This window comes from Penaeus japonicus, unplaced genomic scaffold (genome assembly GCF_977035675.1).
Source record: "Penaeus japonicus unplaced genomic scaffold, GWHDUDI00000001_assembly GWHDUDI00000043, whole genome shotgun sequence".
In the NCBI taxonomy this organism is placed as follows: domain Eukaryota; kingdom Metazoa; phylum Arthropoda; class Malacostraca; order Decapoda; family Penaeidae; genus Penaeus; species Penaeus japonicus.
This window is the reverse complement of record NW_028234445.1, coordinates 1,879,155-1,897,216: the sequence shown is the minus strand read 5'-3', so window position 1 is coordinate 1,897,216 and position 18,062 is coordinate 1,879,155. Positions and strand designations below refer to the sequence as shown.

The 18,062-nt window shown below is 32.5% G+C and overlaps 2 protein-coding genes and 1 long non-coding RNA gene across 3 annotated transcripts in view; 1 reads left to right on the top strand and 2 right to left on the bottom strand.

Annotated features, from left to right (window-relative positions):
- The window catches only part of LOC122246354 (uncharacterized), a 1,434,769-nt gene that overhangs the window by 337,724 nt on the left and 1,078,983 nt on the right, over nt 1-18,062 (bottom strand). The window lies entirely within an intron of this gene.
- LOC122263496 (uncharacterized) overlaps nt 1-18,062 on the top strand; it is a 1,386,165-nt gene that overhangs the window by 560,783 nt on the left and 807,320 nt on the right. The gene's annotated exons all lie outside the window — the stretch shown is intronic.
- LOC147466573 (uncharacterized) overlaps nt 1-18,062 on the bottom strand; it is a 277,312-nt gene that overhangs the window by 169,796 nt on the left and 89,454 nt on the right. The window lies entirely within an intron of this gene.

Genomic DNA, 18,062 nt, shown 5'->3' with positions numbered 1-18,062 from the left:
ATTCACCTTCTCATTGTCATTCTCACTCGTATTCTTCTTCTTATGTCATTCTCACTCACATTCACCTTCTCATTTTCATTCTCACTCTCACTCACATTCACCTTTTAATTGTCATTCTCACTTACTCACATTCTCATTGCCATACTCACTCGCATTCAACTTCTCATTGTCATTCTCACTCACATTCATCTTTTCATTATCCTTCTTACTTACATTCACCTTCTCATTATCATTTTAACTCACATTTACATTCTGATTGTCATTCTCACTCACATTCCCCTTCTTATTATAATTCTCACTCACATTCCCATTCTCATTGTCATTCTCACTCACATTCACCTTCTATTATCATTCTCACTCACATTCACCTACTCACCGTCATTCTCACTCACATTCACCTTCTCATTGTCAATCTCACTCACATTCACATTCTCACTGTCATTATCACTCACATTCTCCTTATTTTCATTCTCACTCACATTCACCTCATTTTCATTCTCACTCACATTCACCTCACTGTCATTGTCATTCACATTCACCTTTTAATTGTCATTCACACTCACTTTCACATTCTCATTTTCATTCTCACTCACCTTCACCTTATCATTGTCTTTCTCACTCACATTCATTTTCTAATTGTCATTCTCACTCACATTCATCTTCTCACTGTCATTCTCACTTACATTCACCTTATCATTGTCATTCTCACTCACATTCACCTTTTCATTATCATTATCATCCACATTCACCTTCTCATTGTCATTCCTACTCACATTCACCTTCTCACTGTCATTCTCACTCACATTCACCTTATCATTATCATTCTCACTCACTTTCACCTTCACATTGTCATTCTCACTCACATTCACCTTCTCGTTATCATTCTCACTCACATTCACCTTTGCATTGTCATTTTCACTCACACTCACCTTCTCATGTCATTCTCACTCGCATTCACCTTCTCATTGTCATTCTCACTCACATTCACCTTCTCACTTTCATTCTCATTCATATTAACCTTCTCATTGTCATTCTCACTCACATTCACCTCATTGTCATTCTCACTCACATTCACCTTCTAACTGTCATTCTCACTCACATTCATCTTCTCATTGTCATTCTCACTCACATCTGCCTTCTGATTTTTATTTTCACTCACATTCACTTTCTCATTTTCATTCTCACTCACATTCATCTTCTCATTGTCATTCACACTAACATTCACCTTCTCATTTTCATTCTGACTCACATTCAACTTCTCATTTTCACTCACATTCACCTTCTAACTTTCATTCTCACTCACATTCACCTTCTCATTGTCATTCTCACTCACATTCACCTTCTCATTGTCATTCTCACTCATAATTACCTTATTTTCATTCTCAGTCATATTCATCTTCTCATTGTCATTCTCACTCACATTCACCTCATTGTCATGCTCACTCACATTCACCTTCTCACTGTCATTTTTATTAACATTCACTTTCTCACTGTCATTCTTATTCACATTCACCTTCTCACTGTCATTCTCACTCACATTCACCTTCTCATTGTCATTCTCACTCACATTCACCTTCTCATTTTCATTCTCACTCACATCCACCTTCTCATTGTTATTCTCACTCACATTCTACTATCATTATCATTTTCACTCACATTCAACTTCTGACTGTCATTCTCACTCATATTCACTTTCTCATATTTATTCTCACTCACTTTCACCTTATTTTCATTCTCACTCACATTCAGTTCACTGTCATTCTCACTCACATTCACCTTCTCATTGTCATTCTCATTCACATTCACTTTCTCACTGTCATTCTCACTCACATTCCCCTCATTGTCATTCTCACTCATTCACCTTCTCACTGTCACTCTCACACACATATTCACCTTCTCACTGTCATTCTCACTCACATTCACCTCACTGTCATTCTCACTCATATTCACCTTTTAACTCTCATTTACACTTACTTTCACTTTTTCATTTTTATTCTCACTCATATTCACCTTATTGTCATTCTCACTCACATTCAGCTTCTCATTGTCATTCTCACTCACATTCAGCTTCTCATTGTCATTCTCACTCACATTCACCTTCTTCCTGTAATTCTCACTCCCAATCACCTTCGCATTGTCATCCTCACTTCCCTTCTCACGCTCATTACTCACAAACAGACGTCTAACACAAGCATCTTCCTCCCTCAGGTTGGACTCCCTTACATTGGGCTTCCTTGAACGGCCATGATGCTGTTGCTGAGACGCTCCTCGAGAAGGGCGGAGAAGTGAACGCCAAGAATGCATTAGGTAAGGCGATTGGAAAGCGAGTGACTTCTTAAAGGCACCAGAAGAATTTTGCCTTTGTTTCTTTTTTCTTCTTTGTCTTTGTGGAATTGTATAACAATTATTGTTATAATTTAATAAGGGAATGTTTTTCATCTTTTATCATTAATTTTATTGATATTTATTTCTTTATTCTATGAATTTTTCAATGAAATATTTTCATAGATTATTTTATAACTAAGAAAAAAAGAGATTTTTCTATATTTCTTTATATTATAAATGTTATAATGATTAGTTATGATAATTATGATAATAATAAGTATGATCATCTTAATTATTACTGACATTGTCATTATTATTTTCCTGATTATCTAAAAGAAATATGATCATCCTGATCATCAATCATAATCATCATCAATGGTCCTTTTCATATTATCATTATTATTTCATTACTATAACTATCATTGTTACTCCCATTTCTACTAAATTATCAATTGTTGTCATCCTTCTTCTTCTCATTATTGTTATTTTGATGGTGATCCTGTTCTTGTTCTCCTACATGCTTTTGTTGGTGGTGGTGTTGCGAGGTCTTTGTCAGTGATGACAAAGACAATGATAATAATGGAGAAAGTAATGGCAACAAAAGCAACAACAATAATGATGATAATGAAAAGTTTCATAATGTTGGTGGTGGTAATGATAATAATATTAATGATAAAGTAATCATCACTGATAATGTTGATGATAACACTTTCATTACGATAATATAAATAATGATAATGGTAATGATATATTTATGATAACAATGATAATAATAATGGTTATGATGAATAATGATAGTAATAATATTAAGGATGGAAATATTTTATGATACTGATGATAACACTCTCATGATAATGATATAATGATAATAATGATGGTGATTGGAAGGTGAATAATGATAGTAATAACAGTAATGATGGAAATAATATTGATTGATTATGATGATAATTCTTGTTATAATGAATATTTTGAATATTAATTATAGATTGTTATAAATTTATTATAAATTGTAATTATTATCGATGATAATGATTATTTTTAGTAATAACGATTATGTTTTATGTTATTATCCTTTTTAGAATTTATCATCTTCACTCTTATTATTTGTATCATCATTAATATTTTCATTATCCTTATTATTGTGATTATTATTATTACTGATGTTATATTATCATTATTATTAAAATGATCATTATTATTATCTTCATTATTATTGTTATTTTCCTCATTATGATTATCCTCCTTATAATTATTATTATTCATTATCTTTGATAATATTTTGATCATTATGATTGATATTTTTTTATTCTTTTATTACTATTGCTATCATTATAGCTATCATGATTACTCTTATTATTGTAATGGTCTTCGAAGATATAATGATAAAAACAATAAAAATTACAATAATGATCATAGTAATAATTTTAAAAATATATATTATTGATTTATAATTCTCAAACATTCATTTTCTTTATAATGTTCCTTCTCATTATCATACATATTTTTCTTAATCTTAATTTTCATAAACATTCTTATTATTCGCAATTTTATTAATATTCAAGATATACTATTCCTTGGCCTTATCCTTATCACCCTAATCATCTCTATTAATCTCATTCCTAAAACTAGTCTCATTCTCACTGTCATTCTCACTCACATTCACCTTTTCATTATCATTCTCATCCATATTCACCTTCTCATTGTCATTCCTACTCACATTCACCTTCTCACTCACATTCACCTTCTCATTGTCATTCTCTCTCACATTCACCTTCTCATTGTCATTTTCACTCACATTCACTTTCTCATTGCCATTCACCATCTCATAGTCATTCTTACTGACATTCACCTTCTCATTGTCGTTCTTACGCATTCACCTTCTCATGTCATTCTCACTCACATTCACCTTCTTATTGTCATTCTCACTCACATTCACATTCACATTCTCATTCACATTCACCTTTTCATTCTCATTCTCAGTCACATTCACCTTCTCATTGTCATTCTCACTCACATTCACCTTCTCATTGTCATTTTTACTCACATTCACCTAAGTGTTGTCATACTCACTCACATTCACCTTCTCATTGTCATTCACACTCACATTCACCTTCTCATTGTCATTTTAACTCATTCACCTTCTCATTGTCATGCTCACTCCTTCACCTTTATATTGTCATTCTCATTCATTCACCTTCTCATTGTCATTCTCACTTGCATTCACCTTCTCATGTCATTTTCATTCACATTCACCTTCTCATTGTCATTCTTACTCACATTCAGCTTCTCATTGTCATTTTCATCCACATTCACCTTCTCATTGTCATTCTCACTCACATTCACCTTCTCATTGCCATTCTCACTCACATTCACCTTCTCATTGTCATTCTCACTCACATTCACCTTCTCATTGTCATTCTCACTCACATTCACCTTATCATTAGCCGTCTGGTTAGCTCATTGGTAGCGTGTCGACTTCACATCCCCGTGGTCGGCAGATCGAGCCCCGCCCTAGCTCGTGAGCTTCCACTGTCACCTGGCGGTTACTGACGTAGCTGGGCACTGCGTTGGGTAAGGACCAAGCTCAGATCGAGTCAACACTCGTTGGCACACTCTCTCACGAGTCAGCACTCGATGACACAGGCGGGCTCGCCTCAGCGCATACAAGCCCGGCGTAGCATCTGCTCCGCAAATCTGGCTTATCCTTATTTTACCTTATCATTATCATTCTCACTCACATTAACCTTCTCACTGTCATTCTCACTCATATTCACTTTCTCATATTCATTCTCACTCACTTTCAAATTATTTTCGTTCTCACTCACATTCACTTTCTCACTGTCATTCTCACTCAAATTCACCTTTTAACTCTCATTCACACTCACTTTCACTTTTTCATTTTCATTCTCACTCATATTCACCTTAATATCATTCTCACTCACATTCAGCTTCTCATTGTCATTCTCACTCACATTCACCTTCTCACTGTCATTCTCAATCACCTTCACCTTCTCATTATCATTCTCAATCACATTCACCTTTGCATTGTCATCCTCACTTCCCTTCTCACGCTCATTACTCACAAACAGATGTCTAACACAAGCATCTTCCTCCCTCAGGTCAGACTCCCTTACACTTTGCTTCCGAGAAAGGCCATGATGCTGTTGTAGAGATGCTCCTCGAGAAGGGCGGAGAAGTGAACGCCAAGACTTTGACTGGTAAGGCGATTGGAAAGCGAGTGACTTCTTAAAGGCACCAGAAGAATTTTGCCTCTGTTTGTTTTCTCATCTTTGTCTTTGTGGAAATTTATTGTTATAATTTGATTAGGGAATCTTTATCATCTTTTATCATTAATTTTATTGATATTTATTTATCTATTCCATGAATATTTCAATAAAATATTTTCATAGATTATTCTATAAAATAGAAATAAATAGTTTGTTTTCTATATTTCTTTATATGTTAAATGTTATAATGATTAGTTATAACAATTTTGATAATAATAAGTATGATCATCTTAATTATCATTGATATTATCATTATTATTTTCCTGATTATCTAAAAGAAATATGATCATCCTCATCATCAATCATAATCATCATCAATGGTGCTATTCATATTATCATTATTATTTTATTACCATAACTATCATTGTTACTCCCATTACTACTAAATTATCAATTGTTATCATCCTTCTTCTTCTCATTATTGTTATTTTGATGGTGATCCTGTTCTTGTTCTCCTACATGCTTTTGTTGGTGGTGTTGTTGCGAGGTCTTTGTCAGTGATGACAAAGACAATGATAATAATGGAGAAAGTAATGGCAACAAAAGCAACAACAATAATGATGATAATGAAAAGTTTCATAATGTTGGTGGTGGTAATGATAACAATATTAATGATAAAGTAATCATCACTGATAATGTTGATGATAACACTTTCATTATGATAATATAAATAATGATAATAGTAATGATATATTTATGATAACAATGATAATAATAATGGTGATGATGAATAATGGTAGTAATAATATTAAGGATGGAAATATTTTATGATACTGATGATAACACTCTCATGATAATGATATAATGATAATAATGATGGTGATTGGAAGGTGAATAATGATAGTAATAACAGTAATGATGGAAATAATATTGATTGATTATGATGATAATTTTTAATATAATGAATATTTTTAATATTAATTATAGATTGTTATAAATTTATTATAAATTGTAATTATTATCGATGATAATGATTATTTTTAGTAATAACGATTATGTTTTATGTTATTATCCTTTTTAGAATTTATTCTCACTCACATTCACCTTCTCATTACCATTCTCACTCACATTCACTTTCTCATTGTCATTCTCACTCACATTCACCTTCTCATTGTCATTCTCACTCACATCCACCTTCTCATTGTTATTCTCACTCACATTCACCTTATCATTATCATTCTCACTCACATTAACCTTCTCACTGTCATTCTCACTCATATTCACTTTCTCATATTCATTCTCACTCACTTTCACCTTATTTTCATTCTCACTCACATTCACCTTCTCATTGTCATTCTCACTTATGCACCTTCTCATTGTCATTCTCACTCACATTCACCTTCGCATTGTCATCCTCACTTCCCTTCTCACGCTCATTACTCACAAACAGACGTCTAACACAAGCATCTTCCTCCCTCAGGTCAGACTCCCTTACACTTTGCTTCCGAGAACGGCCATCTTGCTGTTGCTGAGACGCTCCTCGAGAAGGGCGGAGAAGTGAACGCCAAGGATAGTTATGGTAAGGCGATTGGAAAGCGAGTGACTTCTTAAAGGCACGAGAAGAATTTTGCTTTTGTTTCTTTTCTCTTCTTTGTCTTTATGGGATTTATAACAATTATTGTTATAATTTAATAAGGGAATCTTTTTCATCTTTTATCATTAATTTTATTGATATTTATTTCTTTATTCTATGATTTTTTCAGTAAAAAAAATTCATAGATTATTTTATAAAATAGAAATAAATAGATTTTTCTATATTTCTTTATACTATAAATGTTATAATGATTAGTTATGATAATTATGATAATAATAAGTATGATCATCTTAATTATTATTGACATTGTCATTATTATTTTTCTGATTATCTACAAGAAATATGATCATCCTCATCATCAATCATAATCATCATCAATGGTCTTATTCATATTCTTATTATTATTTCATTACTATAACTATCATTGTTACTCCCATTTCTACTAAATTATCAATTGTTATCATCCTTCTTCTTCTCATTATTGTTATTTTGATGGTGATCCTGTTCTTGTTCTCCTACATGCTTTTGTTGGTGGTGTTGTTGCGAGGTCTTTGTCAGTGATGACAAAGACAATGATGATAATGGAGAAAGTAATGGCAACAAATGCAACAACAATAGTGATGATAATGAAAAGTTTCATAATGTTGATGGTGGTAATGATAACAATATTAATGATAAAGTAATCATCACTGATAATGTTGATGATAACACTTTCATGATGATAATAGAACTAATGATAATGGTAATGACATATTTATGATAACAATGATAATAATAATGTTGATGATGAATAATGATAGTAATAAATTTAGAAATATAAAAGTTTAGTTAAGTCCCCCCGAACGGCGGGTCCGTTTTCTTTGACATACGTAATGTCTCCCATGTTCCACCAATATTTGATGTTTTTTATTTTACGCTTATTTACTACAAGAAAGACATGTTTTGTTTATGTTACACCATTTATCAGGTGTATGTTTTTCCATTATGAAGACTATATATTTTAACTGCATTGAAACAGAAGTGTAAATCATTTTATATCAATATGATTTTCTGAATAAATTAGCAGACGCTCAACAACACCACGTGTTTCAATGGCTAAAGAACATCTTTATTTACTGCACGAATATCTTATATTTATCTTTACTTATTTATATTGATCTTTACTGCACGAATATTTATCTTTAATATAATATTTATCTTTACTGCACGAATGTGGCAAGAAAACCCCACAAATATTAAGGAAGGAAATATTTTATGATACTGATGATAACACTCTCATGATAATGATGGAACTAATGATAATGATATAATGATAATAATGATGGTGATTGGAAGATGAATATTGATAGTAATAACAGTAATGATGGAAATAATATTTATTGATTATGATGATAATTCTTATTATAATGAATATTTTAAATATTGATTATAAATGATTATAAATTTATTATGAATTGTAATTATCATTAATGATAATGATTATTTTTAATGATAATGATTATTTTTATGTTATTATCATTTTTAGAAATCATCATTGCTGTTATTATTTTTATCATCATTAATATTTTCATTATCATTATTATCATTATGAATATTATATAATTATCATTATTATTAGAATTATCATTATTATTATCTTCATTATTATTTTTATCTTCATCATTATCATTATCATTCATGTTATTGTCATAATTATCTTTACTAATATTTCTATCATTATGATTGATATTTTTTTATCATTTTATTACCATTGCTATCATTATAGCTATCATGATTACTGTTATTATTGCAATGGTCTTCATAAATATAATAATAAAAACAATAAAAATTACAATAATTATCATAGTAATAAAAAATATATATATTACTGATAAATAATTATCAAACATTCATTTTCATTATAATATTCTTTCTCATTATCATACATATTTTTCTTCTTTTCCTTTTTGTTTCTATACCTTTTCATAATTCTTATTTTCATTAACATTCTAAGTATTTGCAATTTTATTAATATTCAAAATATCCATACTATTCCTAGCCCTTACCCTTATCACCCTAATCATCTCTATTAATCTCATTCCTAAAACTAGTCTCATTCTCCCTCGCAATCACCTCATTGTCATTCTCACTGACATTCACCTTCTGATTGTTATTCTCACTGACATTCACCTTCTCATTGTCATTTTCACTCGCATTCACCTTCTTACTGTCATTCTCACTCACATTCACCTTCGCATTGTCATCCTCACTTCCCTTCTCACGCTCATTACTCACAAACAGACGTCTAACAGAAGCTTCTTCCTCCCTCAGATGAAACTCCCTTACACTGTGCTTCCTTTAACGGCCATTCACCTTCTCATTGTCATTCTAACTTATTCACCTTCTCATTGTCATTCTCTCTTACATTCACCTTCTCATTGTCATCCTCACTCACATTCACCTTCTCATTGTCATTCTAACTCACATTCACCTTCTCATTACCATTCTCACTCACATTCACCTTGCCATTGTCATTCTCACTCACATTCACCATCCCTTTGTCATTCAGATTCATTCACCTTCTCATTGTAATTCTCACTCATATCCACCTCCTCATTGTCATTCTCACTCATTTACCTACTTTCTGTCATTCTCACTCGCATCCACCTTCTCATGTCATTCTCATTCATATTCACCTTCTTATTGTCATTCTCAATCTCTCACATTCACCTTCTCATTGTCATTTTCACTCACATTCACCTTCTCATTTTCATTCTCACTCTTACTCACATTCACCTCATTTTCATTTTCACTCACATTCACCTTCTTATTGTCATTCTCAGTCACATTCACCTTCTCACTGTCATTCTCTTTCACATTTACCTTCTCATTGTCATTGCCACTCAGATTCACCTTCTCATTGTCATTCTCACTCACATTCACCTTCTCATTGTCATTCTCACTCACATTCACCTTCTCATTGTCAATCTCACTCATTCACCTTCTCACTGTCATTCTCACTCATTCACCTTCTCATTGTCATTCTCAGTCATTCACCTTCTCATTGTCATTCTCACTCACATTCACCTTCTCATTGTCATTCTCAGTCATACACCTTCTCATTTTCATTCTCAGTCATTCACCTTCTCATTGTCATTCTCAGTCATACACCTTCTCATTTTCATTCTCAGTCATTCACCTTCTCATTGTCATTCTCACTCACATTCACCTTCTCACTGTCATTCTTATTAACATTCACTTTCTCACTGTCATTCTTATTCACATTCACCTTCTCACTGTCATTCTCACTCACATTCACCTTCTCATTGTCATTCTCACTCACATTCACCTTCTCATTTTCATTCTCACTCACATCCACCTTCTCATTGTTATTCTCACTCACATTCTACTATCATTATCATTTTCACTCACATTCAACTTCTGACTGTCATTCTCACTCATATTCACTTTCTCATATTCATTCTCACTCAATTTCACCTTATTTTCATTCTCACTCACATTCAGTTCACTGTCATTCTCACTCACATTCACCTTCTCATTGTCATTCTCATTCACATTCACTTTCTCACTGTCATTCTCACTCACATTCCCCTCATTGTCATTCTCACTCATTCACCTTCTCACTGTCACTCTCACACACATATTCACCTTCTCACTGTCATTCTCACTCACATTCACCTCACTGTCATTCTCACTCATATTCACCTTTTAACTCTCATTTACACTCATTTTCACTTTTTCATTTTTATTCTCACTCATATTCACCTTATTGTCATTCTCACTCACATTCACCTTCTTCCTGTAATTCTCACTCCCAATCACCTTCGCATTGTCATCCTCACTTCCCTTCTCACGCTCATTACTCACAAACACACGTCTAACAGAAGCATCTTCCTCCCTCAGGTTGGACTCCCTTACACTGGGCTTCCGTTAACGGCCAAGATGCTGTTGCAAAGACGCTTCTCGAGAAGGGCGGAGAAGTGAACGCCAAGGCTAAGGATGGTAAGGCGATTGGAAAGCGAGTGACTTCTTAAAGGCACCAGAAGAATTTTGCTTTTGTTTCTTTTATCATCTTTATCTCTGTGGAAATTTATAATAATTATTATTTAGATCTAATAAGGATACATCTATCATCAGGTTTTCTTATTTCTTCATCATTCAATATTTTTTTTTATTTATCCAATCCTTATGTTTTAGTTGTTAATTTGAGTTATTTGTAAATGTTATATATTCATTATCATTTGTCGTATGTATTTCAAGGTTATGATTATTATTATCATACAAATATTCATTATTATTATACATTCATATCTTATCATTTATTACAATTACATTTGTGTTATTATTATTATTTCAAGAATTTTCTTTTCATCATTCATCTTTTGTCTTCCTCTTTTACTCTTTTCATTATTGATATCATTTTTATTTTTACTTCAATTTTTCTTAAATATTATTTTATACATATCATTGCTATGATTATTATTATTATTGTTATAGTTAGAATTATCACTATTTTAATTATTCATATTACTGCTATTTCTATTGAAATTATTATCATAGGTTATCCTTCCTCTTGTCATCATTGATAATTTTGCTGATGATCCTGTTGTTCTTGTTCTCCTACATGCTTTTGTTGTAGTTGTGATGTCTTTATCACTCATAGTACCAGTGTCGGTAAATCATGATGGTAATGACAATGAGGATAACACAATGGCTTCCTTGTTCTTCCTTCTTGCAAACACCCAAGTCTGCTCACAGCTTGCTTGCAACAAACATGGCTATGCGGGTGCTGTTAAGAGGAATGCACTACTTAGCATTCGTTTTACAAAATACCTCTTCTCGCAACTTAAGTTAGGTTTGCTAAGTACAAAGGTAACATATCCAAATGAAATATCAATAATATAAGTTCATACGAAAAAAGATATTACCTATTTAGTTTGATTATTATAATGATAATGATAATACTAATAAAAATAACCATAATAATGATGAAAATGATAAGAATAAGAATAACATTGATTATGATTATATAAAAACATTAAAGATAACGATAACAATCATTATTATTATTATCAATATTAATATCAAACTAGTTAGAATGATCATTATTATTTTTAAATAATTCTTATGACTGATATCATATTTTTTTTCATTATAAATATTATGTTAATGGTAATAGTAACTCCAACAACAATGATAGAACTATAATGAGATCCTTATTTTCATTATGGTTATTATTTTCCTTCATATCATTGCCATCAGAATATGCATTAAAATTATAAAGACCATAATCATTCTTAGAATCATGATGATTCTCATTCATGAATACTTTCCCATTTTCATTTCCACTCTCATTTTCTTCATCATTTTCCATCCCTTTCATTTCATTCTCTAGTCATTTCGTGCTTATTCATAAGCTTTTCTTTTAGTTTGTATTTATCAAAAATATTTTCATTAGCATCATTATCATTAATATGATAATAATTACGATTATAACAATTGTTGCCATTCAAATTAGCATTGACATTTTCATTCCCCAATTAGTTCCCTTCTCATTTTGATTCTCATTAACATCATCACGACAGTTTTCATTTTAATTTTTATCCTCGCAAGTCTCAGAGCCATTCCAGTCGCAACTCTCCTTCTGCAACTCTTTGTCACTCTATACTTTCTATATAATTCTCCTTCTCCTACTCTTTGTCACTCTATACTTTCTTTATAATTCTCCTTCTCCTACTCTTTGTCACTCTATACTTTCTTTATAATTCTCCTTCTCCTATTCTTTGTCACTCTATACTTTCTGTATAATTCTCCTTCTCCCATTCTTTGTCACTCTATACTTTCTGTATAATTTTCCTTCTAATCTGTGTCACTCTATACTTTCTATATAATTCTCCTCCTACTCTTTGTGACTCTATACTTTCTGTATAATTCTCCTTCTCCTACTCTTTGTCACTCTATATTTTCTGTACAATTTTCCTTCTCCTACTCCTATTCTTTGTCATTTTACATTCTCTATATAATTCTTCTACTCTTTGTCACTTCATTTTCTGTCTAATTCTCCTTCTCCCACACTTCATCATATTTATTTCTCTTCTCATTATCCCTCTCAGTTCTCTCTTTCCTTTTCATCTTCATGCTCATCATCCATTATCATTATGTTCCCATTAATGAGTTGTCCTAACTCATTACTTATACCATTGTTTATATTAACACTATTGTTATTTTTACTCACATTTATAGAATATCATTGGTTAATTTCAGTATTATTTCTAGAGATGTTATATTATTTTATAACTAACTTTATTATACTGTAATAATTATCATTCTCTCTCGTTATTCATATTTGTATTTTTTTTCTATTTCTATCAATATTTTGTTATGTATGAATATATATATATATATATATATATATATATATATATATATTATATATAATATATACATATATATACATATGTATATATATATATGTATATATATATACATATATATATGTGCATATATATATATATATAGATATAGATATAGATATAGATATAGATATATATTAATATATATACATACATACATAATATATATTATATATATATACATATATATATATATATATATATATATATATATATATATATATATATATATATATATATATATGTATGTATGTATGTATATATATGTATATATATATACATATATATATATTGATGACGACAATATATATACATATATATATATATATATATATATATAATATATATTATATATATATATATATATATATATACATATATACATATGCATATGTGTATATATATATATATATATATATATATATATATATATATATATATATATATATTATATATACGTATATACATATATATTTATATATATATATATATATATATATATATACATATACATATACATACACATATATACATATGCATATGTATATATAGATATATATACATATACATGTGTACATATATACATATACATATGTATATGTATATATACATATACATATGTATATATATATGTATATATACATATACATATATATACATATATATATATATATATATATATTATATATATATATATATATATATGTATATATATTGTCGTCATCAATATTATTGTCATATTTCATCATCATATAAGTATCATGATTTATATAATATATTTTAGAATATATATCATATTTTTATCATTATATTTATAACCAAAATCAATACATTCACTTATTTCTGAACAAATTAGAATAAAAATGAAAGTAAGAAAATTAAACAAGTGTTTCATTGAAGAGCAACATTTAAACATTGACAAGTTCTACAGTCAAGTTTACCTTCAGGACGGACAGCAATGCACTTGGCAGCTTTGGAGGGACACACGGCAGTGCTGGAAGTCCTTCGGGAGGGCGGGGCCGACGTGGACGCTGCTGATGATGAAGGCAACACGCCCCTCCACAAAGCAGCTTCACGAGGGCATCTCCTCGCTATATTCACGTTGATGAACTTTGGGGCTTCCACGTACAAGAAGAATAAAAGAGGGACTCCGCAGGACTTGATGCTGAGATCTTCCTCCACAGAGAGCCGTGGCATGGAACTTTTCCAAAGCGTGTCCATGGTAATAGATTGTATTGGTCAGACTGTGGTCCTTCCTCTGTCACCATTGGTTTTCAAAGTTGTGCATCATGGGCAGTGCCATGGTTGCTGAGTGGCACTGTAACTAAATCACAAAAGGATTCCATTTTTTTTTTTTTTTTTTTTTATAATGAGACATAACATGCTAATGCATTTTTCTATTGAATATTGATTACTTTCAGACACACGTGATGCAAGGTTGGGTTGCAACCGAGAAGGAAAGGATCAGATTGCAAAGAGAGATCCAAGTGCTGAAGGTGAGTTTTTTGTAGAGAAAATGAATAAAAAAATTGAAATAATTTTGATTTGATAATAATAAAAAGATAGAGAAAAATCAGTGAAATGACAGGAAATATAGCAATCAAAGAAAACATTTCTAAAATCCATAGCTAGGGGAGTAAATAGAATGAAATGCAAAGCAAAATGTGAGGGTTTTGGTGACGGCTAATCTTTTATAAGTATTTTATCTGCTTGATTCTTTTACGACTCCAATCTCCTTATCTTGTGGTTATCAGCTTTCCCTCCATCCTCTGACAATGTCAGGAAGGAGATGCTTGTTATCATGAGCGAAGCAATTATGAGCAACAACATGAGCAGAAAGAGAGAGAGAGAGAGAGAGAGAGAGAGAGAGAGAAAGGGGGGGGGGGGGAATGTTAGAGAGAAAGTTCATTTCGTTTGTCTTTTTGAGTACTTATGATACCTCTTCTATACTCATTCAGAAGCAGAGAGAGCGAGAGATCAGTGTGAAAAATAGCGAGACAGTGAATCTACAGAAGGAGACCAGAGACCTGAAGGAAGACCTGAGGAAGAAGGAAGAGGAGATTGTATTACTCAAGGTATGCACAGGAGAGAGTGAGGAAGAGGGACGAAATGACAGAGGGAAAGGAGGAGAGGAAAGGGACAGATATAGAACAATGGTTAAGAAAGAGGAGAGTTAGTGTGAGATAGCATTGTGTTATTAGTAGCTTGTTGTCTGGAGAACCTGGAGCTTCCTGAATAAGTCCTTGTAGGTGTGAACCTCAACTATTCCAAACGAAGAGAGAAAAGGTTGCAGGATTTGTGCAAATGAAATGGAACACGATGAGCAATTTTCTTTGCTTCCAAAATGCATTAGCCCCTTTTTAAAAGCGATTTTATTTGTCGAAGCGAGATTATTGCTTGATCGTGCGATTCCACTTGCTTTGCCTGTGATGCCTTGCTCTTCTCCTCAAGCCTTTAGGGCAGAGACATCCCTACAGTGTTGTCTTCTCTTACAGGAGGAGCAAGGACATGAGAGGAGTAGGATGGAGACTGAGGTGACTAATCTGCAGACGGAAAACAGCGAACTGAAGGACATCCTATGTCTCAGAGAAAGTGAGATCAGAGAGCTAAAGGTAAGAGCAAGAGCTTCCGAAATACATTAGCCCCTTTTTAAACCCGATTTTATTTGTCGAAGCGAGATGACTGGTTGGTTGTGCAATTCCATTTGCTTTGCCTGTGATGCTAGGTTCTTCTCCCTAATCCCTTTAGGACAGAGACATCCCTACAGTGTTGTATTCTACAGGATATGCAGGAGGAGCAAGGACGGGAGAGGAGTAGGACGGAGACTGAGGTGACTAATCTGCAGACGGAAAACAGCGAACTGAAGGATATCCTATGTCTCAGAGAAAGGGAGATCAGAGAGCTAAAGGTAAGAGTAAGAAGAAAGAAAAGAGAGGAGAGAGAAAGAGACTAAAATAAGGAGAGAAATAATGAAGAAGTATTGTATTCACACATATGTACTTCTACATGGTTCAATACCCGTCCCGTTAAGAAGGCGTGACAGTGTAGTGAGCTGATGCTTCAGCTCTCTTCGGCCGATCTCGCCTCTGTGTCGGGCTCCTACCCAGATTCCCGAGTTATTCATGGCGCCAGGAAGTCAGGATCCTGTCAGAGACGAAGGCGAAGATGCAGAGGAACTTCCTGCAGGAGGCGCTGACATCGGATCCAGACGCCCTGGACGAGATGCTGTTTTACTGGCTGAAGAGGAGGATGACTTTTCCATACCCATATAGGCTTGGAGTTGTCAAGATCACCAGTGTCTGAAAACGGACTTTTATTTTGGTTACTGGCGACGGAAAATTCCGTTTGGGTTGTTGGCGCCAAAGTCTTGTTGGCTAGTCCACGTAATTTTTATTGCTTTTACATTTAAAATCATGTATATATGTTAAGTTCCTTTTATTTCTATAAGATATATTATGTAATTTTATGTTAAACCTCCCTTTTTTTTAAATCTATCAAATAAGTACAATGTAAAGAAACGAAAAGAAAAGCCTTAACGTCTTTAAGAGCAGACGAAATTTGCTAGTAAAACGAGTCTTGCTGCGCAGACTCGACGAAACAAGGTTGGCGCACGACCTTGTTGGTATAAAAGGTCGGGTGAACGACCTTAGGGCAGTTGCACAGTACCCTGGCTCAGTGTGTTACGGTCGGTCTTTCCTTCAGAAAGCCGACATTTTTTTTAACGGATTTTTATTCTTGGCTTTCTTTGTTCGCACTTTTGGAGACCGAGCATTTTTACAGGTATTTTTTATCTATGTTTTTATTGAGATTGCTTTTATGGAGGTTTATTTTGTTTTATATGGCTATGATTTAATATTAACTTTGAAAACTGGCTTATGCTTTTATTTTCTCACGTTTTTTTTAAAGAAGTTGAAGGTTTTGAAGAAACGTATGATTATCCACTTTGATTATTTTTCTATTTCACTTTATTTTGCCTTTTTGTAGCCAAGCATCCTTGTTTACGTGACAACATTAGAGTACGGTAGTGATTTTGATGCTTGAGCTTTTATTGAGTTTAATTATTAATGATGTCACTTACCTGGCGGAATTCATTTGGTGAATTAATGGAGTAAATAGTTATTATGTTGGTTTACGAACTGTAATGATGACATTGGTGAAATCTCTGCCTTCTATGAATTCTACTCGTTTATATTTTTAGAGGAATGGCTTGTGTTGATTTCTGATTTAGTGAACTCAGTCGATACAACACCCAGCTTTGGCCATGCTATTGAACGTTTATACGCTACCACTTTTTAATTCATTTTAGTTCTATCCTGCCCTTGACCATCGAACCCTTAATTATACTTTCGTGCCGAAACAGGAAGCGCGAGACTTGCTCTCACGCGGCTCCTACGGCCGCCCTTGGGATCCCATCCCCTACAACAGTCCTTTACTTTACAGGAGCAACACACAGCGGACGTTGGGAACGCGACGAACAGGTCGGAGGGCGAGGATGCGAAAGTG